Source organism: Lygodium microphyllum, chromosome 26 (assembly GCF_053477565.2).
Source record: "Lygodium microphyllum isolate KBCC chromosome 26, Lygodium_microphyllum_v1.1.10, whole genome shotgun sequence".
Classification (NCBI taxonomy): domain Eukaryota; kingdom Viridiplantae; phylum Streptophyta; class Polypodiopsida; order Schizaeales; family Lygodiaceae; genus Lygodium; species Lygodium microphyllum.
The window spans coordinates 60,117,883-60,135,737 of NC_141160.1; the positions used below are offsets into that span (position 1 = coordinate 60,117,883).

The 17,855-nt window shown below is 42.9% G+C and overlaps 1 pseudogene; it reads left to right on the top strand.

Moving 5' to 3' along the window:
* LOC148013316 (uncharacterized) overlaps positions 1 to 473 on the top strand; it is a 74,606-nt pseudogene extending 74,133 nt beyond the window's left edge.
* Positions 474 to 17,855: the final 17,382 nt, after the last annotated feature.

Consider the following 17,855-nt stretch of genomic DNA (forward strand, 5'->3'; position numbering starts at 1 on the left):
GCTAGTGAGGGACATTGCTCAATAGTGGAGTTGCTACTTCAGTATAATGCTCTTGTCAATCCTGTTGACCGTTGGAACAGAACTATGCACGGAAGTATGGATTTACTGAAATTCGTGAAATACTTGAAGCACATGGTGCAAAAGAGGAGGTACCTTCTCCAGGCATTGGTTCAAAGCATGATACGCTTATCCCAAAGAAGGGTGAGGATAAGCCAGTTTCAAAGCAAACGAATGTGTGTCCAGACTATACTTTTAATCTGCTATATTGTGCGAGCAAAGGTGATGTATATGGAATTGCTAAAGTGCTAAGACAGGGAGCTTCCCCAAATGCCATGGATTATGACCAGCGGACTGCTCTACATCTTGCTGCCAATGAAGGGCATATTAAGGTGGTTGAAGTTTTACTGAGTTATAAGGCATCCGTCAATCCAACGGACCGTTGGGGTAGAACAAGTGTTATGCAAAATGGCTGATGCAACACTTCAACTTATAGATCACACATATCGGCTTCTTTATTTTGCGAGCATTACGGTATGCACGGGAAGTTGAAAAGGTGGAGGCCGCTTTTCTGCGTGTGGTATGCTATGAAAAGGAAGAGTGGCTAAAAAAGGGGCGGCTTTTCCTCGGAATTCTGCGACTGGGACCATGGGTGCTTTTCTGGTTCTGGGAGGGAAGCCAATTTGGGGAGAAAACGCAAAAGCAAGGGGATGACGAAAACAGGGAGAAGAGGGGAGGAGCATAAGGTGGCTTTTTGGGGAACTTGCTTGGTTCCTGGGGATAAGAGGAAGATCGCATTTGTTGAGGAGAGGGAGATCGAATGCTGGGAAGAAGCAATATTGTAGTCTGAGATGATCAACATGGTTTATGAGGGAGTGAAGGCTTGCAAATACGCTGTGCAAGGTAGGCGGAAGATGAAAATTCGAGTGTGTGGAAGGGAAGGATGGTCATCTGGTCTGGAAGGGTGCTAGCTCTGCATTCAAAGTGACAGAGGAGGAAGGACTTAACGTGTGAAAGAGTCTGTGGACGCAACGAAGCTGAAGAAAGAGAATGGGCTTTAAAGATGATTGAACACACAAAGAAGCTCGTGGAAGATCGGTTTCACCTGAGGCTTGCGCTATCTGCATTGGGGGCATATACACAGCAAGCTCTCCTTTTGTTGTCGTCATCATTGTTACCACCATCACGGTCCCAGTCATCGTATTCAATCTGAGGCAGCCGTCATAGCCAGGAGCTTAAACAATATTTTCCCCTCTTTGATTTGTTCAATCGACAGAAGAAGCGACGGCTTTCCATCAGTCATCCATTTTGGGAAAAGGAGAGTTGGATCATCATCCTCCATCGTCAGAAAGACAGGAGCTTCTTCTGCTCATCTCCGCAGAATCTGATCTGCATTGAACTGGCGAATTTGATCTGCATCGCACATCCGAGTTTTGTCGATGATGTCTCTACCACTGTGATGTTTCTCGTAGCTTGCCAATCCTGGCATGGATTGAAGCTTGTTAAGGTGCAAGAGATTAATCAATTGGGTCTCCGTATCATGTTCCAATGAAAGAGATACCTCAGGCTTCGTCTTAGGAGCTCCATCAGTTTGTCATTAGCTTGAACGAAACTATGCCTAATGCTCGAAAGGAGTTGATTCGAGAATTTGAAGAGAGGTATAGTCAGCTTGATGCCATTGAACAAAGAGCATTGGATGCTGAAAAAGTTGAACTTTTCTTGCAAGCTGTAGATCCTGCTCTTCAAGAAGAATTGGGTGAGCTTCTTGAGGATCGCACGAAGCCTATGGGTCTTAAAACGGATTTGCAGGATGCTCAGGATGCAGTCTCGACTTTGACCAAGAGGAGGATATGGAAGACTCGCCTACAGAATGGTTCCATGACACCTACACCATCATCAGCTCCTATGCCTGCTTCTATCCCTGTTATTTCTTCTCCTCCTCAGCCAGTTTCTTGGCCTATGCCAGTGCCTACTGTTTCCACTCCACCTATTCCTCCTGTTCCATGACCGATGCCTACACCTTATGCTCCAAAACCATCCGCTCCATCAGTGCCTACCTCTCTTGATGACATAATCAAAGGCATAACAGATTTGACACTGGAGTCAGTCAAAGCGGAGTTGGTGGGAAAGTTGAAAGAGCAGTTTGCTTCGACTGCGCCTACTACTTCTTCTAGTGCTCCTATTGCACCTAGGAGTGCTCCTAGTGCACCTAGGAGAGATCGAAGATGTATTTGGTGTGATAGTACGGACCATCAGCATTGCAGGGATTGTGAATCTTTTCAGGATGCAAGGAGGAAGAATTTGGTATATTGGGGGCAAGATGGTAAGATTTGGTTGACTGAGACAGGAGCTCCACTTGCTACCAACTTTGGTAAAGGTGGAATGAAGAAGTTAGTGGATGACATGGCTGCGCATACTTCTTATGTGACAGCTAGAGGTGATGCTTCTGCATATGGAGTCCAAATTGAGAAGAGATCAGAGACACAGTCAGTGCTATGGACTTATGCTATGGAGACTACAAACAAGGGAAAAATTCAGCAAACTGTTTTGACTAGTGCAAGCTCTAGCATCAGATCAGAGACAGGTTGGGATTCGCCTGTTGACAGGTACTCTATTTATGCTTATTTGGCTAAGTCTCAGGGAGCAGATGTACTTGTTGAGGAGAAGCGTAAGAGGGATGAAAAAAATCCAAGTGCAGCTAAGAAGACTAGAGGGGGTGAGTTTGTTACTCCACCTACTGCAAGACCGTCTTCAAGACCAGGGCCAGATCGACAGATGGAAGATGCTCAAAAGAGAGAAAAGAGGCAAGAGCCTAGAGAGAGAAAGCAGCCAGGGTTTAGACTGATGTCCGATATTGAGACATCTATGGACATGAAGAAAATCTTTAATGATAAGATACTTGGCAGTGAGGTGGCTTTCACTATTTCTGAGATTTTGGGCATCTTGAAAAGAGAGTTTTAGGATCAGTTTTAGGAGGTCCTGAAGAGGAAAAGACATGCATTGTCTACCACTGATACACAGGGAGTTTTGATTGGGGAGTTGGATGAGGATGAGGATGAGGTTATGGTTGAGAATGCTTCTGTTTTTCCGCAGGTAGAGAAGAGGGTTCAGCCTATGCATTATGCTGAAATTGATGAGCCTGTCTTGATACCGCGTAGTCACTTTTCGCAGAGCCATTGGGCTAGGGCAACTACAGAGACGATGGTAAAGATTGGAGAGAAATAGGTGCCTTATGTTGCATTGGTGGATCATGGTTCAGAGATTAATCTCATAGTTCGTGGAGTTTATGAGAGTAACAGATGGCCTATGGATGTAGAGCATGGGTGGCATATGAGAGCCGCCAATAACACTGCAGGTGATTTGTATGATGCATGTCCTAGTGTCAGGGTTTCTATTGGTGATGTAGAGGAGGATTTTCATTTCTTTGTGCAGGATTCATGCTCTTATCCCATAATTCTTGGTCAGCCATTCATCACAGAGATGCGCATGGAAACAAAGGTAATAGATGATGGATCTGCTTATGCACGGATTCGCAGTAAAGATGGTATGAGAGCAGTTCAGTTTATGATTGTATGTGTGAACCACGTTAAAAACAGGGATACTCTCAGAGATGCACCTTTGCCCACTGTGAGGGATTCGGGTTTTCATTAGGTACCGCCATTTCACGAGACGACGGTGGTACAAAGCAGAGGAGATTGGAGTTCTCGCCTCTTGGCAGCAGTGTTTTCTCCTCCGGTTTTGTTGGGATTTCAGCAAACAGTTCGATGAGCTATCAGAAGACTTCTAGGTTGTCTAGAGCTGCCAGGCAGTATATATGCAATAAGGAGAAAAATTTGAAAAATGCAGGAATTTTGGAGTATGATGAGCACATAGATGGGATGTATGATAGTATGATTTGTGCAGATACGATGGAAGAGATGGAAGATATGCTGAAAATTGATATGCAGAGTTGTCACAGTAATGTATTAGTGCAGTCCCTGGACATGTTTCATGAAATTGCAGATTTTGTGTCACAGATTGAGTCAGAGGCTGAGGTAACTCAGCAAAGAGTGTTGAGTGCTGAAGAAATTCAGCAAACAGAGTTTCCAGCTGGTTATGATCAGCTTTCAAAGACACAGAGGGCTGAAAACTTTCAGCCAACAGAGTTTACTGCTGAAATATTTCAGCATTCAAAGTTTAGGGCTGTTCCTATGCAGTCCATAGAGTAGAGGGCTGAGGATATTCAGCCATTGGAGTGCAGAATTGCTGATTTACAGCAAGACTTGAGTAATGCAGAAGAGCATAATGAAGCCAGGGTTGACACGAAATACAAAACTGTGGATAAGAAGGTGAAGCCGGTTGTTGTACCGCTTCCAGCTGACAGTGATCAGCAAATAGAGAGGGCTGCTAAATAGCCAATTTTGAGGAATCCGGAGCATATTGGTCATAAATTTTCAGCAGAGACTCTTGCTGAATTGAAAATTGGAAATGGTGATTTCTTGCTACCCATAGAGAAGCAATGCTTTCAGGAGATGCTTGAGCGACATGGAAGGGGATTTTCTTTTTTCCCGCATGAGATTGGATGTGTGAATCCTGATATTGTTGCTCCTATGGTCATTTTTACTATTCCTCATGTTCCATGGAATCTCCAACCTATTCCAGTGCCTAAAGCACACCTGCCAAAGCTGATTGATTTATTGAATGAGAAAATCAGGATGGGAATTCTTGAGCCTTCATCTGCACCATACTCAAACAGGTGGTTTACAGTTCCAAAGAAGAATGGTACTCTCCGATTTATTCAGGACATGCAGCCAGTGAACAGAGTTACTATCAGGAATGTTGGTATAGGTCCAGTTGTGGATGAGTTTGCAGAGGCATTTGCTGGACGTGCCATCTATTCTTTAGGTGATTTGTATTCAGGATATGATCAGTTTCAGCTGGCTTTGGAAAGCAGGGACATAACCACCATGAGAACTCCTATTGGGCTTGTCAGGATGTGTACCTTGCCTCAAGGTGCCACTAATTCTGTTGCCCATATGATGAATGCCATGCATAAGGTCCTACGAGATTACATACCTCAGCTTACTATGCCTTTCTTGGATGATGTGCCCATTAAGGGGTGTGCAGAAGAAGAGAAAAATGAGAGTCTAAATGATCAGGGATGCAGATACTTTGTGGCTGATCATATTTCAGCATGTGAGAAGATTTTGGCCAGGTTAGAAGAAGTGAACTTGACACTTTCAGGGCAAAAATCTGTTTTTGGAGTGAATGAGGTTGTCATTGTTGGACATATGTGTGGATATTATGGCAGGAAACCCTCACCTGATAAGGTGAATGCTATAGGCAAAATTGCTGAGTATTGTTCTACCACTTCAGACGTACGGAGATTCATTGGAGCTTGTGTGTTTTATATGATTTGGATACCTCATTTTTGTTAGAAATGCGGGATCTAGAGCATGACATAACCGGAAGCTATGGAGGATGGAAGGAGAAGTGTAGACTCATGATGGAATGGACACTGTTTGTTACACAAGTGAATTAGGTTCCAAGATTGAGACTTGGACTCATAAACACAATCTTGTGTATGTGGACAATGACATTGACACTTTACTGAAATGAAAAGAGTACTATCATTGCATAAGAAAGGAAGCAAGTACAATGCTTTATAGGAAAGTAGGAAACTGCAGTAGGCACCATTGTGCATATGGGATAAGTTAGCCTGCATGTCCTTGACCCTGAGACTCCATACAAAGAGGCTGTTTGAGTGTGATTGCTGATTCTCAACACCCCTCCTCAATCACAACTAGGAAAGGCACAAAGTGTGTAGAGGCTGTAATGAGAACCACCTGCAAAGTGTGGGCATACCACAGACATGGCAAAACACCAGAGGCTGTCGCAGAAAAAGCTAAGTGTGGGTACCATAAACATGGTGGACATCCAGAGGCTGTAATAGGGGCCTCACAAAGTGTACAGGGACTGTAATGCCAAGTTACATAAGGAGTTTACATAGCTTATGGCAGGAAGCATTAGGGCAAGGAAAATACAAGGCTATTAAAACAGTCTATCAGAATTATGAGAGTACAAGGACCGATGAGTCTTGTCCTTCCGATCCTGGTGATCTTCATCTTCTTCTTCCTTTGCTTCATTTTCTTTTTCTTCTTTGACTGCGACTAGATAGGCCTTTTGGGATCTCTTTCTTGCGTGGCAGAACTTCTCGGTGTGTCCGGTCCTTTTGCAGAAGTCACAAAAGAGCTGATCTTTCTTGCCTTTGTACCTGTTGCCAACATATAATGCATGCTCATCTCTAGAGGTACTTGGTTCTTCTTTAGTTTTTAGCTTCTTTTCTTCTTCTAACAGTGATGCCTGGATATCAACAAGTTTAGGATTTGGCATGTTGATTAAAGTTGTTGATACGTTATTATATTCAGGAGGCAAGCTCTTAAGTAGAACACCGATGCAAACATCTTCATCCACTTTAATGTTTATTCCTGCAAGTTGGGTTAGGAGTCCTTCCATGTAATTGAGATGTGTGGCAAGTGATGTGCTGGACTTCATTTCAAGCCTGAAGAATTCAATCAGGAGACCATACTTTGATGATTTAGATTGTGCACCGAACAGGTTGTCAAGTCTTTTCCATGTATCCTGTGAGGTCTCACAGTTATCCACATGATGGATATAACTGTCGTCTAGCTCCAATTTGATAATGGCCTGGGCTCTGTCATCATTCTTTTGCCAAGTAGTTGCAAGGTCCGCGTCCCGCGGTTTCTTCTCTTTGCCATTTGTGATGGCCCAGAGACCCTTCTTCATCAGGATGAGCTTGATGCGGGTTTGCCAAGTGTGGAATCCGAGTCCTTTGAATCGAGCATTTGGCGAGTCTTTGCCCATGTTAGATTTACGGGAACAGTAGCAAATCAACTTCATACTTTATTAGATTTGAGCAACAGAAGAATTGATTGAGAGACACAAGTGCTAAAAAGCACTAACTTAGTGTCAATGAATACCAAATCTGCAAAAGTCTTTTACTCCAAGTGATCTTCCCCTTCTTGATTTGATGCTGATGCCTTCAGATCTGAGTGACAGTACTTTAACGAACTTCAGAGAGTATTGCTCAGTGATTAAAATCACTGTTGATAACTTCAGTGAGAGAAACAGTGAAAAATGTCAAGATTTTGAAGCTTTTGGCTATGGTGGAATTAGGGTTTCTGAGACAGGGGCCTGGTTTTTTGCTGATTGTAGGAGCTACAATGGATCATTTTCAAAACTTTTTACATATCTAGGAAGCTTATGTCATGGGCTACCAAAGCCCCATCATGATCATCAACATCGTGGTCAGTATGCAGCGCGCAGGTGCCACGAACAGAATCGGCGCAGATCTGGACAGCGAGGTCGAATTTGAGCAATGTTGGAGCTGTAGATCACCAATGTTGGTGTTTAAAGTGACAGGAAGCTGCGCCCTGAGCCAAGGAACATTTCTCCAGAAGAAATCGTGTTGAAATTCTGCCTGGTTGAAGAGTTATGGAAGCTCCAAGCAAGGTAGGTCCTGTCTGGCTATGGCAGACACAGAACAGAGATTGGGGATTTTCACAATGCTGAGCTCCAGATGGTCCAATGTCCTGGATTGATGTGATACAGGGAAGCTTTATGAGTTGGGGAATACTTTTCCAGAAGGAAGCTCCAAGAGATTTGACCTGTGGAGTGAGATATAAGCAGTTCAATCTGACAGGGTGCTGCTGGCTATGGCTGCCATGGAAGCTTCAGTGAGAGTAGAGTTGAGAAAAGAAGTCATACACTGACACTGAGCTGGATGGAGGTTCAGAAGAATCAAGAGAGGCTAGAGAAGCAATGCCATGCCCAACTGGGCTCTGATACCATGTTAGAAATGCGGGATCTAGAGCATGACATAACTGGAAGCTATGGAGGATGGAAGGAGAAGTGTAGACTCATGATGGAATGGACACTGTTTGTTACACAAGTGAATTAGGTTCCAAGATTGAGACTTGGACTCATAAACACAATCTTGTGTATGTGGACAATGACATTGACACTTTACTGAAATGAAAAGAGTACTATGATTGCATAAGAAAGGAAGCAAGTACAATGCTTTATAGGAAAGTAGGAAACTGCAATAGGCACCATTGTGCATATGGGATAAGTTAGCCTGCATGTCCTTGACCCTGAGACTCAATACAAAGAGGCTGTTTGAGTGTGATTGCTGATTCTCAACAATTTTGCACACATAGCAGCTTGTTTATATCAGCTGCTTCGAAAGGGGCAGAAATTCTATTGGGATGAGAGCCACACTAGAGCTATGCGGAAATTGAAGAAGTTATTGCAGAATGCTCCTACTCTCAGGAAAGCGGATTATAATTGTGGAAGGCCTATTGTATTGACAGTTGACACTAGTCCAATTGGCATAGGTTGGGCTATGGGTCAAGATGATGCAGATGGAAATAGGTATGCTATTCGGTTTGGGGCGAAATTCTTAAACGAGAGACAGAGGAGATATCCGCAAATCAAGAGGGAGCTACTGGGGATTGTCACGGCTCTCAAATGTGACAAGGAGTACTTTATTGGAGCTTCAGTTGTGGTAGAGACAGATTGCTTGCCATTGATTGGTATGATCACGAGTTGCTCTACTCCGGATATAGCTATGCTGAGATGGATTGCATACATCAAGTCATTAAATCCGAAATTTAAACACATAGCAGGGAAGGATAATCCAGTGGCAGATATGTTGTCTAGAGCCAGATATGATGATGAGGAGACTCTACTTGCAGAAGAGGATGATGCAGAAATTTCAGCCACTATGGTTGATCATGTTTGTCATGTCTATGATATTGTGGCTTTCATAGAAGAACTCTATGTTGGAGATTGGTTGCAGATTGGTAGGTACCTTAGTACACTAAGCAAAAGAGATGAATGGACAGATGAAGAGTTCAAGAAGATCAGAAGGAAAGCCTATGGTTATTTTCTCAAGGACGGATTTCTTTGGAAGCATCCAAAGAAAAGAGGCAGATTACCTTTGCGGGTTGTTTGCGATAGAGAGACACAGTTAGAGGTGATGAGGGAGTTTCATGAGAGTCCTTGGGCTGGTCATAGAGGAGTGTGGGCTACTTATGAGAAAATCAAGGAGAAATATTGGTGGAAAGGCATGTATAGAGATGTTTCTCACTTTGTTGAGACTTGCAGAGACTGCCAGATGTATTAGGTAGTGCGTCATCGAGATGAGCTTCATCCGACCTATCCACTGTGCATTCATTATAAGTGGGTAGTTGATTTGGTTACTATGCCTATGGGTCTATGGCAGATGAGATACATTGTTTTGGCTAGAGAGGATCTTACCAATCATGTTGAGGGCAGATCTTTGAGAATGAAGACTACTAGTGCAGTGTGTAAGTTCTTATTGGAGGAAATTTTCTGCAGGTATGGTTGTGTGGGTAAGATCACTGCGGATCGTGGTGAATTGGATGCAGATGAAGCTAGGGAGTTTTTCTCTCAGCTAGGAATCAAGTTGGCTCTAACTACAGCATATAATCCAGAGGGAAATGGGAAGAGTGAAAGAGGGCATTCGCCGATAGTGAAAGCATTAGCCAAAGCATGCAGAGGACGGATTGGAGAATGGCTGAGACTTCTACCATTTGCTTTGTGGGCTGATCGTATGACTCATAGTGTTACCACAGGATATATGCCTGCAGAGTTGATGTATGGTCAGAAACCTGTTATGCCGACTGAGACTTGTGTTTTGACTTGGTCAGTTTTACCTTGGCAGGAGGATTTGACGAGAGAAGAGCTCTTAGCTCTTCGGATTCGACAGTTGGAGAGGAGACCAGAGGATATTCAGCTAGCTATTGACAGGTTGAAGGTTGCTAGACTAAGAAATAAGGACAGGTTTGACAGCAGGCATCGCTTGCAGCCTAGAGCAATAGAAGAGGGAGATTGGGTATTGGTCTTTGATAGCAGCCTTGAAAATCAACATACTGCACTTCGGAAGATGGTGAAAAGATGGTTTGGGCCGTACATAGTCAGACATGTCTTTGATAATGCAACATATGAGCTGATAGAATTGGATGGGACAGTGCTTAGAGTGCCTATTGCTGGAAAAAGAATCAAGATTTTCAAGAAAAGAGATGATGAGGATTATGCATTGGAAGAATTTTCAAGAGAAGAGCAACGAGAAAAAACTCCAATGGAAGAGACAGATGATATGACAAATAATCTTGTTGATATACCGGAAATGCATAATGAAGAGATTGATCTGTTTGTGGATCTTGATGATAACGATCATGGGTAGTTGGCCCATACGGAGGATGCGTGGATGTCGTATTGCTGCGCATTCGAGGTGTGAAAACCACCCGAAAGTTGTGTGTGTGATTTAATACTTTGTACATACTTAGTTGTTGTGTTTACATTTATTTTCTGCGTATGAGTATAGTGGCGAGCATGAAGGGTTGCTTTCAGTCTATGTTGAACAGGGTCAAGGAGAGAAGACATTACAACTATACAAACAAATGCAAGAGGAAAGCATTTTCTCAAATTAGTAGACATTCAAGATCACATTTCATGCAAGTGGTGCCCTCATTGAGAAGGAAGATGTTATGAGCAAGGATGGGAAATTAAGAAAAGTTTCTTGGGGAATTTTCCGAGCATTACATGTAGATGCTCACACAGGATTACCATCAGTTTCACATGCCAATCAGTGGAGTCATTGGAAAGAATGTCATGGTGCCTAGTCATCTATACACGGTCAATCCTATTGCTGTGAATAGCAAATACTGCAATGTTTTCACAGACAATAAGCGTGTAATCAATATCGTCAATAGCAAGGAATTTGGAAAGGGTTTGGTTTATGTAAGGGTCTTCTCGTAGAAAAGAAAGTTGATTGTTTAAGATGATTTTTGTGGCAATTGATGCAACAATGGTGGGAAGCATTACTTACACTAGAAATGAAGAGGACTATTTTTGAAAGGGCTTAATGGAGAGGAGTACAGAAAAACACGGAGGAGGGAAGGTCGTTGTTTTTTTTTGAAAAGGTGAAGTTTTTTTTAGGAGGAGAGAGAGAACATGGTGATCAGAGAAGAAGGAGGGAAAAGCAGAGATAATATGGGAAGTCCTGTTTATAGAGGGAAAAGGGGCTAAAGTTGAAATAGGGAGAAAAGGGAAGCTCTCTCTCTCTCTCGCGTCCGATGGAGCTGAAATTCGTCGTCTCCACAGCTCCCCAGTCGCAGCCATCCACTTGGGTCGTCTCACCTTCGCCATTTCTGAGGTCTTCCTCTCCAGGACCGCATTACTGCTGTCCAGGGCAAACAAGAAGTCTTACCCATTGCACATACTTTGAAGTCTCTCTACTCCATTTCCACCTACTTTCTACATATAGGATGGCTGATTTTGCACGGTTCACGCCTCAGCAGCTAAACAAACAGCTGAATTCGAACAGAATGCAACAAACAGATGGCACCCGCTTCTCTCTCTCTAGGGAAAGGCACAGAAAGATCAAAAACAGTTTGAAGTATCGATAACTGCTGATGCAACAGAGGAATGTTGCGAAAGCAATAGTTTGAGCTGCGACAGAAGATGAAAAGAAAGATGTATCAAAGCTGAAAGATGCAGAGTGTGTGTGGAAGCTATTCAAACTCCTCTTTGTCCTCTCCTCTATATCCTGTCGTGTTTCGACCATCTCTCTTCGTGTCTTACCGCCATGACGAAGAAGGTGATGGAGTGCAAAACGAAGGAGGAGACATCATAGAAGATGTGAACACAGAAGCTGCAATCAAGGAAACCAGAAGAAGCTACAGCCTTGTTGATGCTGATTGATTATTGAAGCCAGTCACAGCCAGTCACACAATGTTAAATTAATGTCCTTACCAGCCAGTTGTCGAGGAGGAGAAAGACACGCTATCATGCTTAGAGAGGGAGGACATTGATACAGTTTGGAAGTGAGCATCCGACTCCTGGGAAGAAGGAATCAGTCAGTCTTGGGAAAATTAGGACAGACATCTATGAGAGCATAACAGTAGTAATTACAATTGGTACTTGAGCTTGGAAAATAATGATGACATGTCAATGCTTCATGAAGAACTGTGTATAGATGCTCATCCCACAACGATTTTGTCTTGAACCAGACCATCAAACTATCTTGAAGAAAGAAGTCGTGCTGTCCAAATTTCCAGTTCACCGATTGTTATTTCTATTTTTTATGATGTGCATCATGATTGAAGAGGAAACATGAGATTTCAAGGCAAATTCTAAGCTTTCCTTTTAACCATCCATATTTCCCAACAGAAATTATGATTGTTCCTGATAAAGAGTGTCAGAAAACTGACTTATTATCCACAACTGAAGACTATTTTTGGGTCTGACTGATCCAGGAACAGGGCAGATTGAAGGCTAAAATTATATATAAAAATGGAAAATTTGAAGACTGTTTCTAACCGTAAGCCATCTCAATATCAGTAAATAGTCATCATGATGGAACTTGAATCAGAAAATTATCCACGTTCATCCACTTTCTCACTCATCGATGAAGAACATACTCTTGGAAATTCTCTTTGAAGTGTATAGATGATCTATGTAATCCAGAGGCTACTCCGGTTTCTTCATCTTGAATCTTGAATCTCTTATTGATAGAAATAAAATAGAGTCTTGACATTATTTCCTCATCTTGCTTATTCATCTGTTTGATCTTTTATCCTGAAATTTATCAAGGTCTTCTGAAGACGCGACTTTGCTTTCACAAAACCTTCGACAACGAAAATGCCGTCCGCGCGACCACGCTGCACTATATATTTTGTACTGTACATTGAAACACTCAAATTAGATATCGCATATAAAATTTAGATACGACATATTCTAAACCCCTCATCACCTTTGGACTACCTCCCCTCGAGAATTCCCACTCCTCCATTGAGATCTCTGTCCCTTCACTGGATGCTGCGGTCAAGGCTCCATGCAACCATCGTGTTGACATAAACCGCGACATCTCCTCCATGCCTTCGGGATATCGAATCGATCGATGATGCGTACTACGTCGGAATTCAGCTCGCGCTTCCTCTCGATCTTGCCTTGCAATCTGGTACTTGGCGAGCCACGTCTCCATGGAGGCATGGTGCAACATACAAAAGCGATTCACCTTCTCTTCCATTGAGGCATCCATTCTTTTTTCTACCCCATTTCCAACCACCACATCTCTAGTCAGTCTATCATCGTCCTTCAGCGTCCATAGCATTTCATTGTCTGGTTCCACCGTTGGTAGCCATTGTGAGATATGCACTAACGCCTCTAACACCAACCAACCTTCGGCCATGCTACCTTCTGGCCTAGCTCATTGTCGCACAGCCTTTCAGGGTTTTCATGAAGCGCTCCAGGAAGAACATCCATCGCGTATGGACAGGTCCAGCAATCTCCACTTCGTCCACAAGATGCACAAGAAGGTGGACTTGTATCGTGAGCATGCTAGTGGGCAGGTATTTCTCAAAGAGACAAACTGTCTCCACTGCTCCCCGCCTCGCGGATTCAATAGAGGACATCTTAATCTCTTTCTGTGAGATCCATTGTACCAAATTCGACAACTTGTAAATGGCCCCGTGAATTTCTGGAGTAAGGCATCCTGCGATCGTGATCGGTAGGACAAACTACCACAAATGAGAAAGCATTATGAATAATGGCAACTTTTCAAATTGCAAAATGCCCACGCTAATTACAATCCATTCTTTTCACAAACTTGACATATCTTATGCCAATCATGGGATTTTAGCCCCAACAATTGGCCATCTGTAGAAAATACGGACCTGAGAAAACGCATCATACCCGTCGGAGTGCGGATAGACTTGATTACTTGCTTCACAATGTGCTCTTCTTTAGTGGACAAAACCCAAGGAGCACGAGGAAGCTGCACTCCACCATCAGCACTCGACTGTGGCCAAAGCGCCTCCATCTTATCTACCTCCTTCAAATCCATTCGTGCCCCTATAGTGTCTCTCTTTCCTGTGATGTGGTCCCATAGCAAGCTGCCCACATTCTTGAAAATATGCATGGGATCCAACAAATGGTTGACCTATAAGTGGGTCCAATATGGCAACTCGTAGAAAACTAAGAACCGTCGCATTTCATTTGGATGTGATTTCGGGTTTACCATTTTCAGCTCATACCAGCTTGCGGCGTTCATACGTGTTGGAGGTCGTCCAAGGAAACCTTCCCTGAGTTCATGATCCTCTGGCAAGAAAGCGGCGTGTCCTTGATATACCATCTTCTTCATGGTTTGTGACCATCGGGAGTCTAACTATGGCCCACACAATGGACATGCATGATAACCTGAGGTAACCAGACCTGTAAGGTGAGCCACGACCTAGTGAATACTTGATTGAATGAGATAAAATATAGATATTACCAGCGAGAACGAAGGTCTGCTCACCTGAGCACTCTCCAAATCCCGGAAAGTCATGCATCGTCCACATGAGAATGGCTCGAATGTTGGCTGACCATCGACCATCGCGCCTGCTCATATCTTGCACAGTGACCCCCTCCTCCCACAAAATCTTAAGCTCATCGACTAATGGACGAAGATACACGTCCACATTTTTTACTTTGTAGTGGCCTGGGACGAGAAGCTAAGGATGAGATGTCCTTTCTTCGTAGAAAGCCATGGAGGGATGTTGTAGTTGACAAGCACTATAGGCCACACACTGTAAGAAGTTGAGCGCAGACCGAATGGGTTCACACCATCCATTGCGAGACCGAGCCGAAGATTCCTCGGCTCTCGCTCAAAGCCTGGGAAGGTAGAGTCAATGTGGCTCCATGCACTCGAATCTGCTGATATTCGTTGAACTCCATCCGTGGACCTATTCTGCACATGCCACGTTGTCAAGCTTGCCATGCCAGACGTGAAAAACATGTGGTTTATGCGGGGGATGAGCGGAAAGTGCCTGAGAACTTTTTGAGGGATGGTTTGCCCTTGCAAGTCCTGTCGATACCTGTGAGTACCACACTTTGGACATGTCTCCATAGTCTCGTATTCATCTCGAAACAGTATGCAATCGTTGATACATGCATGGATGTTATTGTAGTCCATGCCAAGCTTCCATAAAACATGTCGTGCATCATCACGAGACTCAGCCATGGTATTTGCAGGTGGTAATATATGATATTTCAATAACCTAAAAAAAAATCATAAAACACCTTGAAAAAGCACAAATGTTTGTAATAATAGTGTCAAAAAAAAAAATCAATGAAGCCTATGTGCAAGGTACCTAAATAACTCGATCACACTCGTATCACTCCACCCGTATTTTGCTTGCACACTTAAGAGTGCAAGCAATGTCTTCAACCGAGATACTCAGCACCCATCATATAATGGCATGGATGCTTCCTCTCTAAGCAGATCAGATGTCTTGACATCCATGGGAATCAATGCATCGATCATTGCCTCCATCTCAGGCTTCAAGATTGTAGGTAGGTCGGGAAGGTTGTATGTCTCCTCTGGCATTGACGGTATAGATTGGCCTTGCGAGTGGTGGATTGGCTCCTGCAATCCATCCATCGCATATCCACGAATTCTTCTAATTGGCCGCAAAGGGTGCACTCCCCCTTGGGACGAGACATCACCCCCCTGGATAGAAAATTTTTCAACAAGACCCAATCTTATTGTGTATGGTTTTCAATTAGCTTGCGAGTACAATGCATGATTAATATTAACTTCAAATTACCGTTTGCTGAAAATTCGCAATCGCTTGATCAATGATCTCAGATTGAAACTCGCCAAATCATCATACGTGTTCTATAGACAATCGGCGTTTTCATCTAATTGCCAACTTGCATTGAGAGCAAGGACATGGGACACGTTGATTAAGATACGCCTCGCGATATTGAACAATAAGAGCTTCTTCGTTTTCCATCTTATCTACATTACAGCAAACGAGGCTCAAATGGATAGCTTTATGGAGATGTATATCAAGTTGCAAGTTGACCATAAGCTCTTGCATTGTACATAGTAGTTGAGAGATTTATTGATGTTATATCTCGGCCCTATACCATGCTCAAGGATTTGTCTGTCCCGGTAGATAATTATTCGTTATTGTTTTTAAAAAAAAGCATTGGTTCATAAGGTTCATGAGTCGAAGACTAATTGTTTGGACTTGACTAAAAGATTGGATAATGGCTTAGATGCTAAAAGGAAAAGTGATGAATATGTTACTTCATCATTGCAACAAAAAGATTGGTGACAAGGATGCTATGATTAATGAAGTTCTTCACGAGGTGAATATAGAGTTGAAGGGGATGGAACACGATTCTTCTTTGGGATTTAATGGTGATAAGTCAATTATTGAGGTGTCTTCTTGTACAACCATTATACCTTATATACCTAGCTACGGTCTCTAGGTTATGTACTTTGAGTATCTTAGAGGGGCTCTACTAGGATTACTTATACAACTGCACTAGAGGGCTTTGAGTATAAGTAATCCATTTATGAGCATCATTGAGGATCTCTTAGTCTAATAATAAATCAGTCTCAACAAAAAGCATCTTAGAAATGTGGTTTTTTTGTCCTAGAATCGCGTATTAAAATTAATGCCATCTATGAAATTTATCAACTATAGTAATAAAATTTGTTTCAATCAATTCTACTCATAGTCATAAGACCTGAGAGAAAATATCCTATGCTCAATTTAAGGGATTCTTCTTCTATAACAATACTTTTGGGTTCATTTTGATGAAGTACCGTAATGACCATTAGCTAGGGTATCATTTTCTTTAAGTCCTTCCGTTGACTAGTTGGCATGATTTCTAATTTGTTATGCCTATAAAGTTAATACAAAAACAATGAATTATGCATATCACAATTAGATCCCCTACTTGGACATTATGAAGGACATGACCAATTTTAAGCCATCTTAAAGAGTCACCAATGTACGTGGCCCATGGCAAAGCACATTGCATACCATTATCGATAAGTCTATTATCGTGCATCTTAAATCTCCTAATTAGACTTTATAAAGTGTATGACTAATTTTTAGCCCTCTTAAGGAGTCGATGTAATGGTACCCATAAAAAAAGCAAAGTGGATACCATTACCATAATCATGGATATGCTATCGTTCCAATATATGTTATCTTTCTCTTTCTCTCCCTCTCTCTCCCTCTTCCTCCCTCTCCCTCTCTTTCTCTCGCATTTCCTCTCCCTCTCACAATATATCTTAACACTCTCCAAAAGCAAAAGGGAGAGGGAGAGAGAGAATGCACTCTCCCTCCCTCTCCCACTCCCTCTCTTTCTCTTTCTCTCCCTCTCTCATTTCCTCCCTCTCCCTCTCCCTCTCTTTCTCTCTCTCTCCCTCTCTCTCCCTCTCCCTCTCTTTCTCTCCCTCTCTCATTTCCTCCCCCTCCCTCTCCCTCTCCCTCTCTTTCTCTTTCTCTCCCCCTCTCTCTCTCTCCCTCTCTTTCTCTCTTTCTCTCTCATTTCCTCTCCTAAACAAGCAAAAAAGAAAGTGATTTAAACATTAAACAAGCAAAAGGGAGAGGGAGAGAGAGAATGCACTCTCCCTCCCTCTCCCTCTCCCTCTCTTTCTCTTTCTCTCCCTCTCTCATTTCCTCCCCCTCCCTCTCCCTCTCCCTCTCTTTCTCTTTATCTCCCTCTCCCTCTCTTTCTCTCTTTCTCTCACATTTCCTCTTCTAAACAAGCAAAAAAGAAAGTGATTTAAACCTTAAACAAGCAAAAGGGAGAGGGAGAGAGAGAATGCACTCTCCCTCCCTTTCCCTCTCCCTCTCCCTCTCCCTCTCCCTCTCTTTCTCGTTCTCTTTCTCTTTCTCTCCCTCTCTCTCCCTCTCCCTCTCCCTCTCTTTCTCTCTCATTTCCTCTCCTAAAAAAGCAAAAGAGAAAGTGATTTAAACCTT